Source organism: Miscanthus floridulus, chromosome 3 (genome assembly GCF_019320115.1).
Source record: "Miscanthus floridulus cultivar M001 chromosome 3, ASM1932011v1, whole genome shotgun sequence".
Lineage (NCBI taxonomy): Eukaryota > Viridiplantae > Streptophyta > Magnoliopsida > Poales > Poaceae > Miscanthus > Miscanthus floridulus.
The window spans coordinates 88,294,726-88,319,372 of NC_089582.1; the positions used below are offsets into that span (position 1 = coordinate 88,294,726).

The window sequence follows — 24,647 nt, forward strand, 5'->3', positions numbered from 1 at the left end:
AACCGTAAGCGACCGGCTCACCCGTACAGGAGATCTCGAAAACAAACAGACACTACTAGTAGTACTTTCCTTTCCTGGGAGAGCGGAGAGCCCTCCCCGCACTATGGAAATTAATAAAGACAAGCGGCCGGCTAGCTTTGCTTGCATTGCATCATTAGCTTCGTGGTGTATCCTTAGCTTGTTGGGGCCAGAGAGACGAGGTGCATAGGTCGATTGGGATGGTGAGGTAGCAGTTGCGGCAGCACGCCGTTGTCACATTCAGCGTCGCATGTGCGGCGGCCGTCGTTGCCGTGGCAGCGGCCAACGAGCCAGTGAGGAACTCGATAGTAGCCACCGCACCAGGGGCCCCCGTGAGCCTTGGAAACAATGGCAAGGCGTACCAGCATGTTTGGCCAGTAACGCAGACAACTTCTAGTTTTGACCATCTGCTTGCTTCGGATTGGCAAGATTTTTGCAACATATATGGCTTTGGTTTGTTGGATGTCCTATATATTTGTTAAGCTATAATTTGGCTTTGCTGAATGGATGTTTCCTATATATACACAGCCTATGGAATTTGGATGGCGAGTTGTGGTGGGTTCACTGATCGGGTTCTTCGGCGCGGCGTGCGGGAGCGTCGGCGGTGGCGGCATCTTCGTGCCCATGCTGGCACTCATCATCGGCTTTGATCCCAAGTCATCCATGGCAATATCCAAGTGTGAGTGTATTATTTTTTTCTATAATACTATACTCTATTTCATCCTTAATTGTATTGAGAATTTGATGGAGGTGCCTAGTGCATTTTGGGATAGGCATGATCATGGGAGGATCCATTTCAACTGTCTACTACAACCTGAAGGTGAAGCACCCGAGTCTGGACATGTTGCTGATCGACTATGACCTTGCGCTGCCCATGCAGCCTATGCTCATGCTTGGGGTTAGCATTGGTGTCATTTTCAACGTTATATTCCCCAACTGGCTCATCATGGCTCTCCTCATAATCATTTTCCTAGGTGCCCGCTTGTTTATATATATCCATCACACGTATTGTTTGATAATCTACTATTTCCTTCCTTGTGTGAACACACAGCAAGGGAAGGTGGTGTCGAAAAGGGCCTCTATTGTGGTACTATAGCCGCTATAGAGGCAGGCGCTGAACGGCTCACCTATCGCACTGTAGCCACATGCAGGGATAGGCGTAGAAGTTAGTCCTGCTGTGTTATCTAGTCACTGTAGCAGCATGAGAGTTGTATTATGACTAGATAGATAGAGTTGTATATATAGTTTGTCACTGCAACTCAACAAAGAGAGTTCAGTTTTGCCATCTACTATACAGGGCTTCGGCCAACGCTGGTGCTTGTACTGTGTGTGTATGCTCTATTCTTTCTCTTCTTCTACCTTGAGCCATAGTGTGTGGTCAGACAGCCTCGGTCGTGGTCAGCAAGACTGGTGAGTGGTCGACTCACCTAAGCCAGTGATCCTGTGGGCTAACAAGTGGTATCAGAGCCGTACAAGCGTCGTTGCCGGACTAACCGCTGGCGATGATGAACGGTTCAGAGATGGGCGACAGTAGTGACACTGCTGTGGCTGCCCAGCCATGATCGGAGATCGTTGTTCGCATGGTGTAGGAGGTCAGCGGCACCAGCTGGCCGATGCTGACTCGCACCAACTATGGAGAGTGGTCGTTGACCATGAAGGTCAAGCTCAGAGCCCGACGGCTCTAGAATGTTGTTGACAAGGGCGCCAACAATGAGAAAGATAATATGTCAGCGTTGGAGGCTATCCTCGTTGCTGTACCGGCGTAGTACAGGGAGCCATTGGGGGCAAAGAGCTCGGATAAGGAGGCGAGGGAGGCAATTGCGGCGAAGCATGTCGGTTCCGACCACGCAAAGAAGGCGACAGCCCAACTTCTGAAGCAGGAGTACGCCGACCTCAAGTTCAAGGATGGTAAAATGGTGGATGACTTCTCCCTCTGCCTGTAGACGCTCATTAGCAAGCTAAAGAGCCACAGTGTTACCATCGACGAAGAGGAGACAGTCTCTAAGTACCTCCACTCCATGCCGACAAAGTACATCCAGATCGTTCTCTCTTTAGAGATGAAGCTAAACTTATCCACCCTCACCATTGAGGATGTGATAGGCCATCTGAGGGTAGTGGACGAGCGCCTAGAGCAGGCAACAGCAACGAAGGACAGTGGCAAACTGCTGCTAACAGAATAGGAGTGGGCTGCTCGAAGGAACTTCAGGAAGGCAGCCTTCTCCAGCCGCGGTGGCGATGGCAAGTGCCACGGCAAGGCTTCTTTGGAGACAAAGAAGTAGGTCGACCCCAACGCTTGTCAGCGCTGCAGGAAGATGGGCCATTGGGCATGGGAGTGCCCAAATCGCAAGCAGAAGAAGAAGGCTGAGGCTTATCTAGCGCAAGCTGATGATGATGATGAGGCCACTATCCTAATGGTGATGTTTTGTGCACTGCACGACATCGAGACCGAGGAGAAGGAAGAGGCAACGACGGTGGAAGGACCTACGAAGGCCTTGAAGGCTGTCAACCTCGACGAACCGCGTGTCCAAGTCCACCTCGAATGTGTGGGCGCCAACCAGGAGCAGTGGTGGTACCTAGACTCTGGTGCCAGCAACCACATGACAGGCTCCAAGGCATCCTTCTCCGAGCTCGACGATGATGTTATCGGTACGGTGAAGTTTGGTGACAGCTCAAGGGTGGCAATCCAAGGGCGTGGCACCATCATCTTTAGGTGCTAGAACGTTGAGCACCGTGCGCTAACGGATGTATATTACATCCCGCAGCTGCGTTCTAGCATCATCAGCATTAGTCAGCTGTATGAGCGCGGTAGCGAGGTACTAATCAAGGATGGTGTCCTTAGGATCAGGGACCGGGAGCAGCAACTTCTTGCCAAGGTGAAGAGGTCCCTGAACCAGTTGTACCTGCTCGACCTAAGGGTAGAGCAGCTGGTGTGCCTGGCGGTAAGGCACACTGAGGAACCATGGATGTGGCATGCCCAGTTCGGACATCTCAGCTTCAACGTGCTTGGTCGGCTGGTGAAGATGGTCCGAGGGCTATCCCACATCAAGCATGGAGGTGAGCTGTGTGACAGCTTCCTGGTCAGGAAGCAGAGAAGGCTACCATTCCCAAAGGCGGCCAAGTATCACGCGTAGGATGCTCTCGAGCTTGTCCACGATGACCTCTACGAGCCAATCATGCCAGCTACAAACAGTGGTTGGCAGTACTTCCTCCTGCTCATAGATGATTGCAATCGCTACATGTGGCTGCAACTCCTAATGAGCAAGGACGAAGCGGTGGCAGCGATTAAGAAGTTCAAGATGTGCATGGAGGCCAAGAGTGGCCAGAAGCTCTGTGTGCTGAGGACTGATCGCGGCAGCGAATTCATTTTGGTGGAGCTCGCTGTGAACTACGTGGATCAGGATGTGGTGCGACACCACACCACATCGTACTCGCCACAACAGAATGGCGTGGTGGAGAGGCACAACTAGACGGTGGTCGGCATGGCTCGATCCATGATGAAGGCCAAAGGCATGCTAGCAAGGTTCTGGGGTGAGGCAGTGAACATGGTGGTGTTCATCCTCAACCACGCTCAGACCAAAGCCCTGATGGTCAAGACGTCGTTCGAAGCTTGGTATGGGCGCAAGCCGAGCGTGTCCTTCCTCCGGGCATTCGGTTGCATCGGCCACATCAGAAAGACAAAGCCAATCCTCACCAAGCTAGAGGACAGGAGCACACCGATGGTGTTCCTAGGCTACGCGGAGGGTACCAAGGCATACCGACTCTATGACCCACGCGGAGACAAGGTGATTGTCTCGTGCGACGTCATGTTCGATGAGAAGGCGGCTTGGGACTAGACAAGTCCGAGCATGGGGGAAGCTGGTGGCTTCACCAACACCTTTGTCATCGAGCACCTGGTCATCCATGGTGGTGGAGATGCTGGGGAAGAGGTGCCGAGAAATCCGGGAGGAGTGCTGAGAACTCCAGTGGAAGAGCCGAGCACTCCTGGGGTGGTGCCAAGCACTTCGGGAGGGATGCCGAGCACTCAGGGAGGAGTGCTAAGCACTCCTAGAGGGGATGCCAAGCATGCCAGGAGTGGTGCCAGGAGGTTCTGTAGTGGTGGCGACCACTCTAGAACGGGTGTTGAGCACTCCCGTAGCAGAGCCAAGAGGTCTTGCAGTGGTGCCGACCACTCTAAGACTGAGGCTGAGCACTCCTACAGTGGTGCTGAGCACTGCAGGAGTAGTGACGAGCTGTTCAGAAGTAGTACCCAACACTGCAACCAGGGTGCCAAGCACTCTAGGTGTTGTGCCAAGCACTCAGGCTGGACAGGGAACTCCATCGATGCTGATCGAGTTCGCCTCACCTCCAAGTGACATCACTGAGTTTGTGGATGTCTTCCACGAAGGTGAGGAGGTGCGGTTCCGTAGCCTAGATGACATCGTCGGTGGCACAGGGCCCTTAGGACTGGCTAGTCGGCTGCTCAATGATCAAGAGCTGCTACTCATCAGTGCAAAGGAACCACCCATGTTTGCGTTGGCCGAGCACGACAAAAACTAGCGATGGGCGATGCTGGAGGAGATGAAAGCGATAGAGTAAAATGAGACATGGCAGCTCATCGATCTACCTCTAGGATGTCGTCCGATCAGTCTAAAGTGGGTGTACAAGGTAAAGCGGGATGAGCTCGGCGCCATTGTCAAGCACAAGGTGTGCCTCATCGCCCGAGGCTTTGTTCAGCGTGAGGGCATAGACTTCAAGGAGGTCTTTGCGCCAGCAGCGCACATGGAGTCGGTCCGTTTGCTACTAGCCTTGGCAGTAGCAAAGGACTGGTGCGTCCATCACTTGGACGTTAAATCAGCCTTCCTCAATAGTGAGCTAGCGGAGATGGTCTTCGATAGGCAACCTCCAGGTTTCACCGTCAAGGGAGAGGAGCACAGGGTGCTCCGACTGCGCAAGGCGCTCTACGGGCTGTGGCAGGCCCCACGAGCATGGAACGCCAAGCTTGATGCCACGCTGGGCGAGCTTGAGTTTCAGTGGTGCGCAACCGAGCATGCGCTCTACATGCGATGACGGGGGAAGGAGGAGCTCGTCGTCGGTGTGTATGTGGATGACTTGATCGTCATCGGTGCGCGCATGGAGGACATCAATGGCTTCAAGCGCGAGATGGCGGCTCGTTTTCTAATGAGCGATCTCGGCGCACTCTCCTACTACCTCGGCATCGAGGTGAGATAGGGGAAGAAGGAACTCACGCTCAGTCAGAGCGCGTATGCCTCGAAGCTATTGGAGCGGAGTGGCATGGTTGAGTGCAAGCCATGCGTGACTCTGATGGACGAGCGGCTGAAACTGACGAAGGCCAGCACCGCGGCGAAGGTGGATGCAACACTCTACCAGAGCATCGTCGGCAGTCTATGCTATCTAGTCCACATGAGGCCCGACATTGCGTTCGCCGTGAGCTACGTCAGTCGCTTCATGGAGGATCCCAGAGAGGATCACTGGGCTGCGGTGAAGCGGCCACTGAGCTACGTCAAGGGCACAGTGGATCAAGGGATCATCTTTCCCAAGACCGGTGAGAGTAGGCTATAGCTCACTGTGTTCAGCGATGCAGACATAGCGGGAGACATCGACGGACGACAGAGCACCTCTGGCGTGCTCGTCTTCCTTGGGTCGGCTCCAATTTCATGGCTGTTGCTGAAACAAAAGGTGGTGGCGCTATCTACGTGTGAGGCAGAGTACGTAGCAACGGCCACAGCAGTGTGCCAAGTTATGTGGCTACGCCGGCTGCTGGGCGAACAGATCGGCGAGGAAGCTCACCCACCAGCACTGATGGTGGACAACCAGCCCGCCATCGCCCTCGCGAAGAATCTGGTTCTACATGACTGGAGCAAACACATCGACGTAAAGTTCCACTTCCTCAGGGACTGTGTCGATGGAGGGCAGATCGTCATCGAGTTCGTTGAAACTGATCGGCAACTCGCGGACGTCCTCACCAAGCCGCTCGGACGTCTTTGACTCACGGAGCTGAAGGAGATGATCGGCATGGATGGGGTACGAGGGATAGCAGTAGGATTAGGGGAAGAATTGTTAGATAATCTACTGCTTCCTTGTATGAACACACAGCAAGGGAAGGCGACGCCGAAAAGGCCCCTGCTGTGGTACTGTAGCCGCTGTAGAGGCAGGCGCCGAACGGCTCAACTGCCGCATTGTAGCCACATGTAGGGACAGGCGCAGAAGTCAGTCCTGCTGTGTTATCTAGTCACTGTAGCAGCATAGGAGCTGTACTAGGACTATATGGATAGAGTTGTATATATAGTTTGCCACTGTAACTCAACAAAGAGAGTTTAGTTTTGCCATCTACTATACAGGGCTCTGACCAACGCTGGTGCTTATACTGTGTGTGTATGCTCTATTTTCCCTCTTCTTCTAACTCGAGCCATAGTGTGTATGGTCGAACAGTCTCGGTCGTGCTCGGCCGTGATCGGCAAGACTAGTGAGTGATCGACTCACCTGAGCCGGTAATCCTGTGGGCTAACACGTACTACCGTCAAGAATCCATTTTCCAATTAATTGCAAATACTGTAATTGACATGTTGCGTCTTGATCAGAATTTGAATAACAGTTACTTCAATTAAGGCATATCTCAAGGGCTTCGATACTTGGAAGAAAGAGACCATAAAGAAAAGGGTAATGTTTGCCAATAAATTTTCAGTGTGATCTTTAAGAGCACTGATGTTTTACCTTCCTTCCTTCCTTTCTTTCTTTGTTTCTACTCCTTGTTGCACTAATGGAACTACTTTATCCCTTCGCCTCTTCCAGGAGGATGCAAAAACACAGGAGCGGATATGTAAGAGAGCACCAAAACACAAGAAATCAAAATCTCTCACAAAATGAAATGCTCTTCGCTCCTTACAATAGTTTATTTCCCAAAATGTCAGGTCAGGAACCAGAGCATGCAACAACAATCCCTATAGAATCACATACTCCAGCTAACAAGGCAAAAACCACATCAGATGGAGCCGTAAGTATCATGTACATAGACATCGCTTTTTGAAGCTATACAATCATAAGGATCGTCGTGAGATGGAGATTATCGTACATTTCAGACATCAATTCTGAAGAACATTTATTGGAAGGAGTTCGGTCTTCTTGCATTCGTGTGGGTGGCATTCCTTGGCCTTCAGGTCACAAAGGTGAGGATCCCAAACACAAAACTGAGTGGGGCTTGGGGGAAAAAAAACCCTTTACTCTCTCCATCCACAAAAGAATACAACTATGGAATTATAAATATTAGTACTATTTTATATAACTTTGGTCAAAGTTTGAACAGTTTGGCTCCTCAAAATGTGAGAATTGCATTCTTCTGCGGACGGAGTTAGTAGCTCACATTAGTGCAAAATATAGAAGACTAAACTGTAATGTCACAAATTGGGTGGGAAAATACAGTTCAAGCATAAGAGATTTCTTTACTAGGTACACCGGATTACTATATAATTGGGTACGGTGGGGCTGCAGCACATTGATCTTACCTCCTCAGAGATAATAGATACAATAATCAATTCTTCCGCAATACTGATGGAAACGAATAAAGTTTTCTATACCTGCTACTTCAACCAAGTACGGCTCCTAGAGTCACATGGTAACCTAAGTAAATGGTAGTGAAATAAATAAAGATAACATTATGTTCCAAGTGGATTTTAATTTAATGTGAACGTTATAACTAAAAAAATTATCCAATTTACATATTCAATTAATTGTAGATTGCTAAATAAATGGGAACGGAGGGAGTAACTCCATACAGATATAGCTAGTCTCCTGCCGCCATCACCTCTCCCCACTGTGTTCTCCACAAGCACAACTAATATACCTTAAAACCAGCCCAGTTTACACTGCATATTTGAAAATGAAAAGGAGCTAATAAATTATGTTGTGGAAAATCAAAAATTATGAATGAACAGCAAGGAAAAGGATGTATCATAGCTCCTAGCTACATCTGATGTTTCTGCTTCTTTACAGAACTACGTTGCTTCCTGCTCCGTTTTGTATTGGGTGCTGAATTCCCTCCAGGTAACTCTAGGATTTGAATCTTAATAATATCCTTATTGCCCAGACATGCCCTTCCACTACAGCACATGCATTCAGGAATAGCAAGAGCAATATATAGCATGGTTAATACTAATAACTCCTCTTTCTATTGGTCGCTTGTATGCACATGCAGATCCCAGTGGCAGTTGGAGTGACAGTGTATGAAGCCTACGGGCTAAGAACAGGGAAAAGGGTGCTCTCATCTAAGGGAAGCGAGCAGCAAAGTAGCCTAAGGATTCGGCAGCTGCTGGTGTACTGTCTGTTCGGCATCCTGGCAGGGCTCATCGGTGGCCTGCTAGGCATGGGTGGTGGCTTCATCATGGGGCCACTCTTCCTGGAGCTCGGAGTTCCACCCCAGGTAAACTCGGCCCATTCATCTTGGGCCTCTTTGCTTCGGATATGATCGATGCAGGATCAATTTTGCAGAAAAATCACGAGCATCCAACAGGTGAATTATAAACAAATCCCTAACTGGTACCATGATACGATATACACACGTGTCAAGTGCTACAGCCACATTCACAATGATGTTCTCGTCGTCCATGTCGGTCGTGGAGTACTACCTGCTGCACCGCTTCCCGGTGCCTTATGGTACACGGTGTACCATCCATCATTTCTTCGCGAGTTCCACATGCAGTTTACCCTCTCGCCTCGTCTCATCTCATATTCTCATATATATTTCTTGTCTTGGCGTTCATTGAGCTGCTTACTTTCGCACTACCGGAGACCGGTCCTTTACCGAGTGTCGTTGTCGAGTATTTTTTTTCGGGCACTCGGCAAAGAGCTTCTTTGCCGAGTGTTTTAACACTGCAAAGAAGTTCTTTGTCGAGTGTTTTTTTTGACACTCGACAAAGAAGCTCTTTGCCGAGTGTTTTTTTTGTTGACACTAAGGCAAAGAAATTTTCAAAGCACATTTTGAAGCAGAAAAAGTTTTCAACTACAAAATTATATAACTCATCAAGATGTACAATGTTTGTTTTGGTCTTTTCTTCATATGACAAAGTGAAAGTAAATTTGTTCACAAATCTAACATATCTCTCTTGTAGTTTATGAAACTACAAGAGAGATATATAAGATTTGTGAACAATGTTAGAACGACCATGTCGGATGAATAGATGATCAAACAACGAAAATAAACTTTGTAGATCTCGAAAAGTTATGAAACTTTGTAATTGGCAACTTTTTGATTTAAAATCATCTTGTCATGCAAAACTGTGTTTGAATTTCAAAATTTTAAAATTTGAACTTTTCAAACGACCTCGGATGGAAAAACAACCAAAATAAACTCTGTAGATCTCGAAAAGTTATGAAACATTGTAGTTGGCAACTTTTTGATTTTGAAATCATCTTGTCATGCAAAACTGCGTTTGAATTTCAAAATTTTGAAATTCAAATTTTGTAAACGACCTCGGATGGAAAAACTTCCTAAACTAAAAGTGTAGATCTCAAAAAGTTATGAAACTTTGTAATTTACAACTTTTTTATTTGAATTCGTTTAGGGCCTCAAACAAGCAATTTACACTCGGTTTAGTATAATATGTGGGGAACCAAAACAGAATCTAGACATAGCTGGTAGTGTAGTGCAGTGGTTAGAAGAGGGGACGCGCGAGGGAGAGGTCACCGGTTCGAATCCCGCCGGCCTCGTAGCTGCGAATTTTACGTGAAAAATACCGAAGATGGGTGGGTGTTGGCCGGTGGGGGCCTCCACCGATTAAAAAAATTCTCATTTTTTCGGGTTTTTTTCGGTTCCAACCTTACCGAGTGTCGGGCACTCGGCAAAGGCTTTGTCGAGTATCCGACAAAAGACACTCGGCAAAGACGCATTTGCCGGCCCATTTTTTGCCGAGTGGCCTTCGCCGAGTGTAGCACTTGATAAAGCCTTTGTCAAGTGTAAATTGAACTTCGCCGAGTGCCCCACTGGAGTCCGGTAGTGACGGTGTGGCATTCGTGGCCGCCATCACGGCGGCAGCACTGCGTGAGGAAGCTGATCGCTTGGTTGGGCCGGGCCTCCCTCATCATCTTTATCTTGGCATCCATGATCTTCGTCAGCGCCCTTACTCTCGATACTGTATCCGATCCATCCATGCTTTAATTTGCTGAAGTTGACCAAGATTAGTTATATTATTCTGGAACGGCTTTATTTGTTTTTTTAATAATTTATTGATGATGATGAAAACCATGGTCTCTGAATGGCTTGCCTGCAGGTGGGGTAGGCATCTCAAACATAGTTCACAGGATGGAGCGGCATCAGTACATGGGCTTCCAAAGCCTTTGCAAGGTGTAGGGACCAATGCAATGCAAGCTAAGCAAAGCAGGGGACGATAGGAGTAGTGATTGATGAATATGATTCAAGGATATGGGTCAAAAGATCCCAACGAATTCGCACACCGTAGCCCAAGATAGAATCACCGTGCATGTAAGCCGTAGCTTGACATATATATATACACACACATAAAATATGCATTGTCATAGCCTACGGAGTGTACTAGTATCGTCTTTTAACGTAGCATGGTCTTCGAAATTATACTTTCACCATTTATTTATGTTATGTTATATTGTTTATGATGATAACTTATGATTTATTGAATAGTCCATGCAATTATAAACTTAATGGTATCAAGTTACAATAGTTAAAATTATTTTGCCAAATTATTAGTCAAAAGATTGTAAAGTAGTTTGACTCTTAACATAAGCGCAATACCTTGTAAACTGGACCGGAGCGAGTTTTTTTTTTTTGTTAAAATTGATGATGTATAGGGGCCGTTTGGTATGGCTCCCAGAGCAGTTCTCGTAGCCGTTTTTCAGCTCCAGCTACCAAACGCGACTGAACGGATCCTCTTCACCATCAAAGTCAAGGAAAATACATTGAGAGGAGAGGAGGGAGAGTGTGGGAGCTGCAAAAGGATAGCTTCGTCCGGCTCTTTTCTCGGATGTGTGAGCCCAGGGCGGATTCGCCCCCGGTGTAGGCGTGGGCGTGCGCGAACAAGACGGACACGGAGGAGGACTCTGGCAGAACCTCCTAAATTATAGGACCCACATACACTTGTCACTGTCCAACGACCTTTGACAATTATGCATATGTTCCTGGTAACTTAAGAAGTCTGTCGGGTGTTCTCGGGGAACCCCAAATCATCCACGATTTCCAAGCAGGATCACATTACAGAGTCATTGCAGTATTACAACATTTATTCAAATATATACATCAAAGTAAAATAGCGAAAGTCTTATGATAACTTAATTTACAAACTAGTTGTTTCAAACCTTACAAACTAAGTTCGATGATTATTACAAACCATAGTTGTATTGGAGTGGCATCATAATATAATACAAAACACACAATAAAACCGTCCTGCACAAGGGCCACACATTTACTTCTCATCGTCAGATCGAACAAGAGTCATGCAGCACGATCCAAAACAGATCTGCTCAAGAGACTCACCTGCAACAAGGGTCAACGAACCCTGAGTACAAAAGTACTCAACAAGACTTAACCAAAATAAGAACTGATAAACTCAGGAATGCAGGCTCAGGGATTCAAGGTATGACTTTAACAATAACCAAAGTTCTTTTGCGTAAAAGCTTTTTAACAAAATTCTTTATTTCGACAATTAAAACTTCATAAATTCATATACAAAGATGACACGATCCGTATTGAGATCATGAAACTTCGTACATAACACTTTCTCAATCTATCTCAAGTTTCAGTTATTATTTACGATGATGAACAGAGAAGTGAGTCTCCATAACCGAGGAGCAACGACGATTCGAACCGATTAAAAACCCAGCTGGGAATTCCAGACCACACGACATATGCAGGTCTCTGACCTACATATATCAACCTATTCTTAGATCCTCTAAAGCAAGAACGGGTCCACGCCACCCGAGAATACAGTACTCCACTAATTCAGCCCATTGCCACATGGGTACACGCTATTCCCGCCATCTCTCCACTCCCAGTGCGCGAGTAGCCATTCTCGTAATAGAATAGCCATGTTAAGGCTTACCGGAGTATGTGGTTAGTACTACAAATTCTCACCGCACACAGTTCAACAACGGACGGACCTTAACCGACACAGGCAGAAAGTACCCGCTCACAAGACCTCCATGTCTTGTGGCTCACACACACCGAGTCCGCCTGGTCTAGATTTATTACTCCACATGCTCATATCACATGATAACATAAGTAACCAAAGATCCATTTAAAACCTGCATGTGACAGGTGATCACCCGACTTTGATCTATCTAAGCATGACTAAGCATAACTAGACATTTACGACGTAAACTGGTAACAAGGTAGATACAAAAAAACAATGTTGGTAATGCACCCATTAGGTTTTTACCTAACTCCTGATCACTTTAATGCAGTATAGAAAAGCAAAAGCGAAATCAATTTGTAAAACACAAGATAGGGTTATATGTATCCGGGGCTTGCCTTCGTTGACGGAAAAGTTAGGATCCGGAGTCGTCCCACAATTATCTGATCCGACCTCAACAGGTGAATCAACTTCTTCCACAACTTGATTAACTACCACATGTTCACCTTCGTTCACTACACGTAATAACAATGACATGTTTAACATGATGCGGGATACAAAACATGATGCTTGATGATGGATGCAAAATTAACAATTCGAATACAACTTTCCTTCGCCGTACAGTTGCAAGTCAAACGAACTAAGTCTTTTTCGTAACACATACATCAATTGCCAAGGATCATTATCAACTAATGACCCAAGGTCACCACTCAATCCAAAATTTCAAACAAAACCTAAATCATTAAAGGTTACTATTTGCTTTTATGAATTAATTATTTAATTCAAAATTATGAAATAAATCAACTTATTCTAATTGAGCTCAAAATTTTAGTAAACATCCATCACATGATAAGTAAGTGGCAAAACAAATTTCATAATTTTTGGAAAATTATTTGAGTCTAGAAAAATCATGGAAATTCATTTATTAATTAATTGAGCAATTTTCATCACATTCAAAAAGTACTGAAAAACAATATTTAATATTTTTCCTAAATAGTATTCATCACAGAGAGGTCACACAAAAAATTTCATAATTTTTGGAGCTCTAAATAAATCTACACAAAAATAACAAATTACATCACTATTCATTCAAATCTGAAAAACAGAAAATTCATTTTGAACTGCACAGTCGCTGACACTCGGGTCCCACCTGTCATCTTCAACCTCTCGCCTTGACCACGACGGAGACGACGCTGACCGACGAAAACTCGCCGACGATGAGTCCAACGGCGACGACCAAGACTAGGCGCACCTACTGACGTCCCTACTTGCATCAGTTACGGCCCTATACTAGCTCAACGCCAGCCATGGCGGACACGGCGGCTTGGCGACACTATGCCGGCGAAACGAAGCCGAAATCGGTGAAACAAAAGGCACGGGAAGGTTCAGTAGCTCACCACGAACACGTTGGAGCAAAGAGCGAGACCGGAGAAGCAACGGTGACGCGGGTCGACGTTGACAGTGGCCATGACGGAGCAAGCGACGACGACGGTGGCGCTCAAGCGACTGTGATGGACAAAATGAGCAAGCAACCAGTCATAGAGCATCATGGGAATAAGGTGGAGCTAGCGGCATGCCAAGCACGAGTAGAAACAGACCATGGAGCTCTGGCCACGACGAAGCGCTCTCGACGGAGATGCTGCCGGCCGCGAGGAAGAAAGGCTGCTAGCGGCTGTTCCCGGCGGAATCAGGTGACCACAGTTGGTTGTCTAGGCGTGCAAGGATTAGGCGAAGCTATTGGGTGTTTTGCTGCAATGGCACAGGCGCTGGTTCGACCGCGAGGGCTCGACGGAGATGATCGACGACGTCGGGAAAAGCAGAGCAAAGGAGCGGGGACAAACGGCGACGGCTCAGGTTAAATAGCTTGGCTTAGAAACAAGGAGAAGCCATGCCATGGTCTTTACCGCACCAGCACGACGCCGAAGACAGCCACGACCGCGCCTGGAAGCAAGCAGAAGGTCGCCGGCGGTGTAGCTTAGGCGGTGAACACTGTTCCACTTAATTACAGAATTGCCATTCGTTTTCAAAGCCAAATTACTCCCAATTTCATGTACCAACTCAAAAATCTCCAAAAATAAAAGTTGTTCAAAATTCAAAGTTCTACAACTTTGCTTTTATAACCAACCCCTAATTCAGTCTACATGTTGAAATGAACTTTTGAATTTAAATAGGGGATATTTAACGAATTACGCCTTTTCAAATTACTTCAAATTTTTCATAACAACTTTGAAAACTCCAAAAACAAACTTTATATAACTTGACAAGCTCTATACTTTTGCTTTTGGGCTCAACTCCAAAATATGCTTAGATTTTGAAATGAGTTTTCAGGGTAGGATTTAAATGCTGAAAACCAGGGTTTTCTTGAAAAATTCAAATCCAAACCAAATTTTGAACTTGATTCAAACAATTCAATTCAACACATACCACATAAAAGTAAACTTGTTTTAGTGTATGCATATCAAATTTTCACTAAATACCAAATGCTTTGCAATGCATATGATGATATGGCAGGTTTTAGTATTTAAACACCCGAGGTGTTACAAGGACAGCCCGCCGAGGTAGGCACGGGTGCAGAGGAGGATGGCTGCCGAGGTAGGCACGGGAGCAAAGATGATGACTGCTAGTGTAGGGGCTAGTGCGGAGGAGTTGCTGGGACGACGGTCGTGGAGGAACCGCCAGGGGTCACGCACGGCCGTAGCCGCTGCTGTCGGGGCATACGTGGAGGTGCTGGGAGGGCTATTAAGGGGGGAACGGAGGTAGGGATGTGATGCAGGGAGGCGCCGGGGATGTGATGCGATAAGGTGCGGATGATGCGAGGCGATGTGAGGCCGGCAACTACGGCCTACGATGCGATAAGGTAGGGAGAGAAAGAATAAACAAAGAGAAACAAAAGAAGAGAAAAAGGGGGTATTTTGGACCTTTCATCCATTTTCACCAGAAGGAGAAGCTGTTTTGCCAAACGATAATGCTACAAACAGAAAGTCCAAAGCCAGTGACTCCCTCTGGACGGATGCGTGGTGTGACGTGCACCACAATTTTGACTCCCTCCGTCTCTTATTTTCATCCGAACACTGCTCGCTCACTCCGCTCAGCCTTCCCCTAGCGCGCCCTAACCCTGGGTCGCTCGCTTGCTCCTTGATCTTTATGCCGTCGCGTGCCCCCCACCTACGTCGTTCGCTCCTCTCCCCCTCCCGTCGCGCACCCCACCCGCACCATGCTCCTTACTTTGGGGCGTGCGCTGCGCCACTCGCTCCCTCTCCTAGCATGCCCCCCATGCCAGGCTGAGCCAAGGTCGGTGCTGGTGGCGCTGGGTGGTAGTGGTGCTCGCGCGCGTCGCTGGTGCTGGGTGCTGGTGGTGCTCGTGCGCCGCCGCTCGCCACCGGCTCCGACCCCAACAGCTAGAATCGACTTGCCCAGGCTTCCCCTCCTCAAGGTTGCAAATGTATATTTCAGGTGTTTCAGCCATTTCAAATGTATGTTGCAGTTGTTTCTTAAGGATGTTGCAAAAGTACATCGAGGATGTTGCAAGTATTTCAAAGGCATGACGCAAGTGTTTGTTCAAAATGTTTCAAATATACCAGACGTATGTTTCAAGCGTTTTGATTGAGATGTTTGCATACGTTTCACACAAATGTTGCAACATGTTCCATATGTTTCTTCTGTTTCAGAGTATGTTGCAAGTGTTGTATCTAGATGTTGCATATGTTACAATGACTATGTTGCAAGTGTATGTTACAAATATTTCATCTATTTCAGTCGTATGTTGCAATTGTTTTATCTGAGTGTTGCAAAAGTATATCTCAATGTAGGGTTTTTTAGCGAGGAAGAGAGAGCTAGTGCGGGAGCCATGACAGTGTTGGCTGTAAGCTGGCAGCAGTGCTCCACCAGAGAACGCGTAGGCGTCCGCGTTGGCACACGTGGCCCGTTCCCGTATGACATGCTGCCTCCCCTGGCTCCGCCAGAGGTCCTAGAGCAGAAGCTTGTGGCATCTCCCCGTGCGATGGAGATGCAGACCATGGCTATGGAGGTGACGCGTAGGGATGAAAACGGTACGGATATTTTTCGACAGTATTCGAAACCGAATCCGTTTAGAGGGGTTGAGATATATTCGTATCCGAGTCCGGATATCCAACATCCGATACCGTATCCGTATCCGAATACTCAAATCGCATATTTATGATGTCGATATCCAATCATATCATATCCGACATAGTTGACACTATCCGTATTCGAATCCGAATCCGGACAGAAATATGAAAACAAATGTAATATCGGTGATATCCGTCCGTATCCGATCCGTTTTCATCCCTAGTGACGCGGGCGCGACGAGGATGAGACCACCGGCGGGCGCGCGCGAGCGGGTGAGCTCCCCTGTTACGCGGCCGCGTCGGATGCTCTGTTACACGGGGGACAGGACAGGGGTGTGGTGGAGCTACGTCCGGACGCGGGCCTAGGGCCGAACGTCCGAGCGATAGTTATTCCCTTCGCCAAACAGTCCAAAAATAGCTTTAGCTCACTCCAAGTGACTATGCTCCATAGGTGTAGCCACAACTAAAGTTGTTTTGGCTACAGGCGAAGCTCTACCAAATGGGCGCCCCCATAGTATTTAGCACATGTGAAGTGCTGGGTTTGTTCACCACATGTTTTGGACCTATTACGTTTCTTTGCTGGACAGACCCAAGCAACATGGTGCAAAAAGGTGCTTAACCGATTTAACTTGGTTCGATTTCAATATTGGGACGATCCATAGCGGTTCAAAAAGTAACATGGGCCAGATTCTAGCCCACAGGCAGAGCCCAGCAAACCCACTATTAATTCGACTGTGAGGCCCGTAGCGGCACATGCGCACACGTAAAGATGTCAACGGGTACGTACCCGCTGGGTACTATAAACCCATACCCGTGCCCGCCATGAAAAAATATGCCCGTTAAAAAACCCATACCCGCAGACGGATATAAATAGACGCCCATACCCATGCCCGAACGGGTAACGGGTACCCGCGGGTTGCCCGTGCCCGACAAACTGCAGGCTTCATCAGCTGTGTAGTGCATGCTTGTGTTTGCCTTGTTTTATAGAGTGCGCGTAGCTTCAGCTGTGCATGACTGAGCGAGGTGGGACTGATGTGCTTGCTGCCAACGAAGCGCTAGCTAGAGCCTGAAGAACATACCATTCCAGCAGTTGGGCCCAGGTGGCCAAGCCGGCCCATAACAGGATCGGTGGCTCAAAGCAGTTTGGCCTCCAGGCAAGATGAGAGTAGCGGCTTGTTCTTTTTTGTCTTTCAATTTGTAGATGGTTTCTCTACATTGTTGAATATTTCTCTATGCGAAAAATTTCTAAATATATTTAGTGAGCATATAAAATTATTTGCTAATACAAGATCTAAAAATTAAAGGATTTGTTTACATACGCATGTCTTTATCAAACCGTTTAGGATGGGACAGCCGTCATATGCGCCTCTAAATGGATCAATCTAGTTGAGAAATTTAGGATGCCGTAGGATGATTTGAGCTACTATTTTATGATGGAACGGGTTTAAAAAACCCATGGGTTTGCGGGTTTAGGTACTGCACGCCCAGACCCATGCCCACAAACCCACTGGGTCTAACTTTTTGCCCATTAACAAACCCATGGGTAGAGAAATTGACCCATACCCATGCCCTAATAGGGTAAAAGCCCGTCGGGTTTTGGGTCTCGGGTACCCGTTGCCATCTTTACGCACACGGCCCATGTTCCAAGCAGAATATGAAATCGCACTCGCACCCGCAATGCCATTCAGAACTGGTGATTTAACGATCATCATGAGCTTTGATTGATGCATGGACTTACACTACACAAGACTGGACTTTGGCAGGCCTACCACAAAATAAAACTTAGTATATCGACTAATTAGAAGGAGCTTCGATGTTCGTGCTAACTGCTGGTCATGTGCCGGTGCAGCTACTGCGCTGCGCTGCGCTGCGACCTAGGACTTGTTTGGACCACGTTATAATCGAAATTGTTCGGCTGATGGTTTTTATGGCTGATAAGCTGGCTGATGCTGTTTTGTTGTGAGAGAAAAACAATGTAACATGACTGATAAGTCGGACTGATAAGTTCAAGTAAACAGGAGAAATTCCTCAGGGGCGGACCCACGGGGTATGCTTGGTGGGCCATGCCTTGTAATTAACACAAGATTATCATTCTTAGATAAGGAAATTTGCATATACTTTAGTTAATATATCTTCTTAGCCTACTGGTACGTCTGTAGCATTTTTACTGCAAGGTCGCCAGCTCAATTCCCTAGAGAAGCATTTTTTGTCTCTATTTTCCATTTTATGTCCCTTTTTTATTTTTCCATTTTTATATCCCCTTTGGATTAGAAGTTACCCATAGATAATATATTTCTTTCTTTAGTTTTCCTATTTCTATCCTATCATGTCGTGTCCCGTCAAACCTCAGTTGCGAGTAGTTTTTAGTTTTATGATCTTTTATCCTCTCTCAAAGATAACTATATATGATATATTTCATCCTTTTATTTTCTAGTTTCTTTTATCTCATGTTGTTGTGCCCCCGCGAGACCCGTCCAGAAATGGAATGGCAAATAAAAGTGATATCATTTCAGCATCATTTCATTATCACTATTTCTATGTACAATGCTATTTTAAATTTCCATTTCCTTTTGTCTCCTTTAAAATTAACTATAAATAATATACTTCATCCTTTAGTTTTCCTATATTTTTTTATCCCCTCTTGCCGTGTCTTTGTTTTCATTTTTTGAATTTTATCCCTTCTAGATATTATAAGTATAAATATTATATTTCATTCCTTATTTTGCAATTTTTCATCCTAACTTGTTGTGTCCTATGAAATACGCTATGACAGATGGATAGCTAGCAGAGAGTTGCACTCCAACTTCTCAAGATCCTGCACTCCACCATCGCTCTCATGGAGCGACAGAGCTCGATCTGTTTTGTCACGTTCCAGCATTATTTTCTGCCCACCACAAGCAGAGCAGCACTTTAATTTCCAACGGATGAAGGACCGGATGCTGTAAATAAACCTGAAATAAAGGAGTAATTAATACGGAGTAAGCAACAACAGCAACAAAAAGAAGAAGAGGTACGTACGGTGTGTGTGGTCGAGAACATTGGCACGACGCATCCCTGTCTTGATTGGAGTTTCTTCCGTCGTCTTGTCTAGTGTTGCTGCTTACTCCATCCATCCCTAAATGTTAGTCGCCACCATTTACGTACTGATAATTTTAATTTGATTTATAAAAAATATGTGTAACATTTTTATCTCTAAATAAATTTATTAAAATACTAGATTCAAATATCTATCCAATGATATTAATTATGTATTATAAATATTAATATTTTTAATATATATTTAGTTAAAATTATTTTTCAAAAAACGAAAATGATAGATATTTAGAAACGGAGGGATGTCTCAAACCTTTTACCTGCTGCCAAGAGAAAAAAAAAATTACCGTCCACTTGATGCGCACTATCAACCGTCGTGCCACGCCAGCATGACAGTGATGGCTCCCTTAAAAAATGGTACGGCACGGGATCCTGCATCTCCACACGCTCTCTGAATGATTCTGCATCTATCCTGTAAAGGAAAAAGGTAATTATATACGCATGCCTAACCAGTGCATGCGATGCGATGATGCATGGTTCATATTATATCGCTAACATTATACTGTACTATTACTGGTAGCGGACCCGTACGTTGCTGGAGACGACTAAACTTTTATACTAAAAACACATAGATCACACGATAATATATTTCTTTCTTTAATTTTCCTATTTCTATCCTATCATGTCGTGTCCCGTGAAACCTCAGTTGCGAGTAGTTTTTAGTTTTATGATCTTTTATCCTCTCTCGAAGATAACTATATATATATATATGATATATTTCATCCTTTTATTTTCTAGTTTCTTTTATCTCATGTTGTTGTGCCCCCGCGAGACACGTCCATAAATGGAATGGCAAATAAAAGTGATATCATTTCAGCATCATTTCATTATTACTATTTCTATGTACAATGCTATTTTAAATTTCCATTTCCTTTTGTCTCCTTTAAAATTAACTATAAATAATATACTTCATCCTTTAGTTTTCCTATATTTTTTTTTATCCCCTCTTGCCGTGTCTCGTGAGACCTCAGATGTGTCTTTGTTTTCATTTTTTGAATTTTATCCCTTCTAGATATTATAAGTATAAATATTATATTTCATTCCTTATTTTGCAATTTTTCATCCTAACTTGTTGTGTCCTATGAAATACGCCATGACAAATTATATAAGTTTTTTTTGAACTGTGATTAACATTTCTTTTGCCGGTGGCATTCAGAAAAGCGACCGGTAAAATAAATCAGATGGTATTATAAGTCTCTTTTATGACTATATTTTAAATGAAATGTATTTCATTTAAGCTTTTATATCATAATTTGTCATAGTTTCTAGCTTAATCTTTGAATCTAATGCTTATCATGTTATTAATGCATGTGGATTTACCGAATTGTAATATGGTTTACCGATTGAAAATGGTTTTATGAATTACACAAGATTTTTTCCATGCGGCATACCCTGTGCTAAAAACCTAGGTCCTCACTGGAATTCCTAGATCGCTAACGGCGAGAATCAGAGACAATCGTGGTCGCAGCGATTATGTCAACCATAACAGACACGACGACGAGCACGAGAATACACTACTACTACATGTGGTACAGCGTCGCGCGGCCGCCGCACGCTGGTACCCGGCAAGCACGCTCAGGCTACTACCCACCACCACCAGTTTTATGCGTAGCGGCAACACATGGGCCCGCCCAGCAGTGTCACTGCCAAGAAAACAAGCAGTGCCCAGGTCAGCGTCGGATGCATGACCTTGTCCCTGCTCACGGGCACCACACGAAACACGATTCTGCGTCGGCTCTGCGGTTTACAACTTGATAAACAAAATGGCTGCTGGCCGGAAGGACAATCACAATACCTTTGCATGCGTTGGAGATGGATAGCTAGCAGAGAGTTGCACTCCAACTTCTCAAGATCCTGCACTCCACCATCGCCCTCATGGAGCGACAGAGCTCGATCTGTTTTGTCACGTTCCAGCATTATTTTCTGCCCACCACAAGCAGAGCAGCACTTTAATTTCCAACGGATGAAGGATCGGATGCTGTAAATAAACCTGAAATAAAGGAGTAATTAATACGGAGTAAGCAACAACAGCAACAAAAAGAAGAAGAGGTACGTACGGTGTGTGTGGTCGAGAACATTGGCACGACGCATCTCTGTCTTGATTGGAGTTTCTTCCGTCGTCTTGTCTAGGTTGCTGTTTACTCCCTCCGTCCCTAAATGCTAGTCGCTATGCTTTACATATTAATAATTTTGATTCGATTTATAGAAAATACGTGTAACATTTTATCTCTAAATAAATTTATTAAAAAACTAGATTCAAATATCTATCTAATGATATTAATTATGTATCATAAATATTAATATTTTTTAATATATATTTAGTTAAAATTATTTTTCGAAAAGCGAAAACAACATAGATTTAGGAACGGAGGAGGGAGTATGTCTCAAGCTTTGACCTGCTGCCAAGAGAAAAAAAAAATTACCGTCCACTTGATGCGCACTATCAACCGTCGTGCCACGCCATGACAGTGATGGCTCCCTTAAAAAATGGTACGGCACGGGATCACCAGTGCATGCGATGCGATGATGCATGGTTCATATTATATATATATATATATATAGGGAGAGGCTATTCAGTAGCCGGCTACAAAATAAGTTATTCTGTAGCCATCTCCATTTACTATAATTTTATATACTAATTTACCATAATGTCAATACATATTTACGATAGTTGGGTTACTATAACACATGGGAATATTTACCATAACGTTATATTAAACCACTTAGTAAGGAGTTACTATAATCTCGTAAAATAACATAGTAATTATCGTAACTCAAAGTGGCTACAGAATAAGTTATTCTGTAGCCAGCTACAGAATAGTAGTTCTATATATATATATATATATACACAAGATAACTTGACCCTACTGCTAGCTATGGGAACGATTCATTATTATATCCCTAACATTATACTGTACTATTACTGGTGACGGGTCCGTACGTTGCGGGGAGACGACTAAACTTTTATACTAAAAACACATACATCACACGATAAGATAACAATAATATAAAATTAAGTACCGATATTAAAATGATATTTAATCCAAAAGGCAAATTTTATAAAATTAACATAACTTTTATGCTAAAAACACACGGATCGCACGATAAGATAACAATACTGTAAAATTAAATACCGACATTAAATAATATTTAATCCAAAAAGCAAAGTTCATGAAATTAACACTCTCACGAAGAGCGCGGCGTCGCAGGCTCACCAACTCTACTTGTCGGGGACCAATATTAGGGTACCCGAAGAGGAGGAGCTAATGACCATCAACGGTGATTCATCCACACGATCAAGAGCACGATTACACCGCTTGCTGGATCCCTTCTCGTACGGCCACTGAGACCATGGGCCCTACCTCGTCTGACCCTCGAGGGTTGGCACCACCTCGGTGGGCGCTGTGGCCGTAGGCCCCATCTCGCCCGTCCCCTGAAGATTGACTCCGCCTTAGGCCTCGCCTGACGTCCGAGGGGCGGCTCCGCCTCGCCCGACGTCCGAGGGCTGGCTCCGCCTTAGGCTAACTCCCAAGGGCTGGCTTCGCCTCGCCCGACGTCTGAGGGCCAGCTTCGCCTCGCCCGACGCCTGCGCACAACTCCTTCGTAACGACACGCGTAGACAAGGCAGGGCACTCAAGTCAACCGTAATACCGAGGACCGTACCCAGCACGCCTGTAGGAAAGTACCGTCAAGCCATGCCAGAAGGGTACTTCACGACCTTCCAGGCATGTTAGAGCCCAAATACTATTGTAGGTGCCGACATTTGCCTTATAGTGTTGTAGGCGCCGACATTTGCCTTACAGTGTTGTGGGCGCCGTTATTTGCCCTCAGACACGGATCCTTACAGGAGCTCACGACAACTACTATGGTCCAGAAGGAAACTCGCGTCACCCACAGTATCGGACGTACGGTCACTGTGCTGCCTGCTCTCTGTATGGCTGCTGATCAGCACGCTGGTCCGTCGCGCCGCCCGTCGGGACAGGATGGGACGTGACAACCCGCTGATAATGCCAAGACATGGCATCGTCAGCGGACAGACACCTAGCGTGGTCCTGTCAGGGTCAGCGGCCATGCGCTCGACATGGGGTCGTCCCTGTCCCCACCTGCCATGTCAGCGGGCCCCGCACAGAGGCAAAGGAAGACCCGGCGTCCTTGAAGGACTTTCTTGGCCTCTAGTTTTCCTCTTTTCTTCCGTCTGTAATCCATGCTCTCCCTTGGCCTATAAAAAGGGAAAGTAGGGCACCCCACTAAGAGGATCGATTTCAACACACCATAGTAGAACCACTAGCATCGATTCATCACATCACATATCACACTACATCATAGCTAAGCAGCGACCTAGCTCTCGGCATCTATTCGATCTTTCCATTAGAGACTTAGGATCTCTCTCTCTCTCACTCTTGCCCGTTTGTAACCCCTACTACAAACTTTTGGCTGCTGGCCGGAAGGACAATCGCTTGTAGGAATTCTGGAGGAATTTGGATGGTTTGGAGGAATGCTGAAGGAATCTGTGAGAGAAAAATACTGTTTCGGATGAAAAAAGAAGTGGATCAAGTCGAATTTAAAGACACGCGAACGGGGCCAATACCTTTGCATGCGTTGGAGATGGATAGCTAGCAGAGAGTTGCACTCCAACTTCTCAAGATCCTGCACTCCACCATCGCTCTCATGGAGCGACACAGCTCGATCTGTTTTGTCACGTTCCAGCATTATTTTCTGCCCACCACAAGCAGAGCAGCACTTTAATTTCCAACGGACGAAGGATCGGATGCTGTAAATAAACCTGAAATAAAGGGGTAATTAATACAGAGTAAGCAACAAAAAGAAGAAAAGGTACGTACGGTGTGTGTGGTCGAGAACATTGGCACGACGCATCTCTGTCTTGATTGGAGTTTCTTCCGTCGTCTTGTCTAGGGTTGCTGTTTACTCCATCCGTCCCTAAATGCTAGTCGCTATGCTTTATATATAGATAATTTTGATTCGATTTATAGAAAATACGTATAACATTTTATCTCTAAATAAATTTATTAAAAAACTAGATTCAAATATCTATCTAATGATACTAATTATGTATCATAAATATTAATATTTTTTAATATATATTTAGTTAAAATTATTTCTTGAAAAACGAAAACGACAGATATTTAGGAACGGAGTAGGGAGTATGTCTCAAGCTTTGACCTGCTGCCAAGAGAAAAAAAAAAATTACCGTCCACTTGATGCGCACTATCAACCGTCGTGCCACGCCATGACAGTGATGGCTCCCTTAAAAAATGGTACGGCACGGGATCCTGCATCTCCACACGCTCTCTGAATGATTCTGCATCTAGCCTGTAAAAGAAAAAGGTAATTATATATG

At 45.5% G+C, this 24,647-nt stretch overlaps 1 pseudogene; it reads left to right on the plus strand.

Moving 5' to 3' along the window:
- Positions 1 to 218: 218 nt before the first annotated feature.
- Positions 219 to 10,357, plus strand: LOC136546068 (sulfite exporter TauE/SafE family protein 3-like; annotated as a pseudogene).
- Positions 10,358 to 24,647: the final 14,290 nt, after the last annotated feature.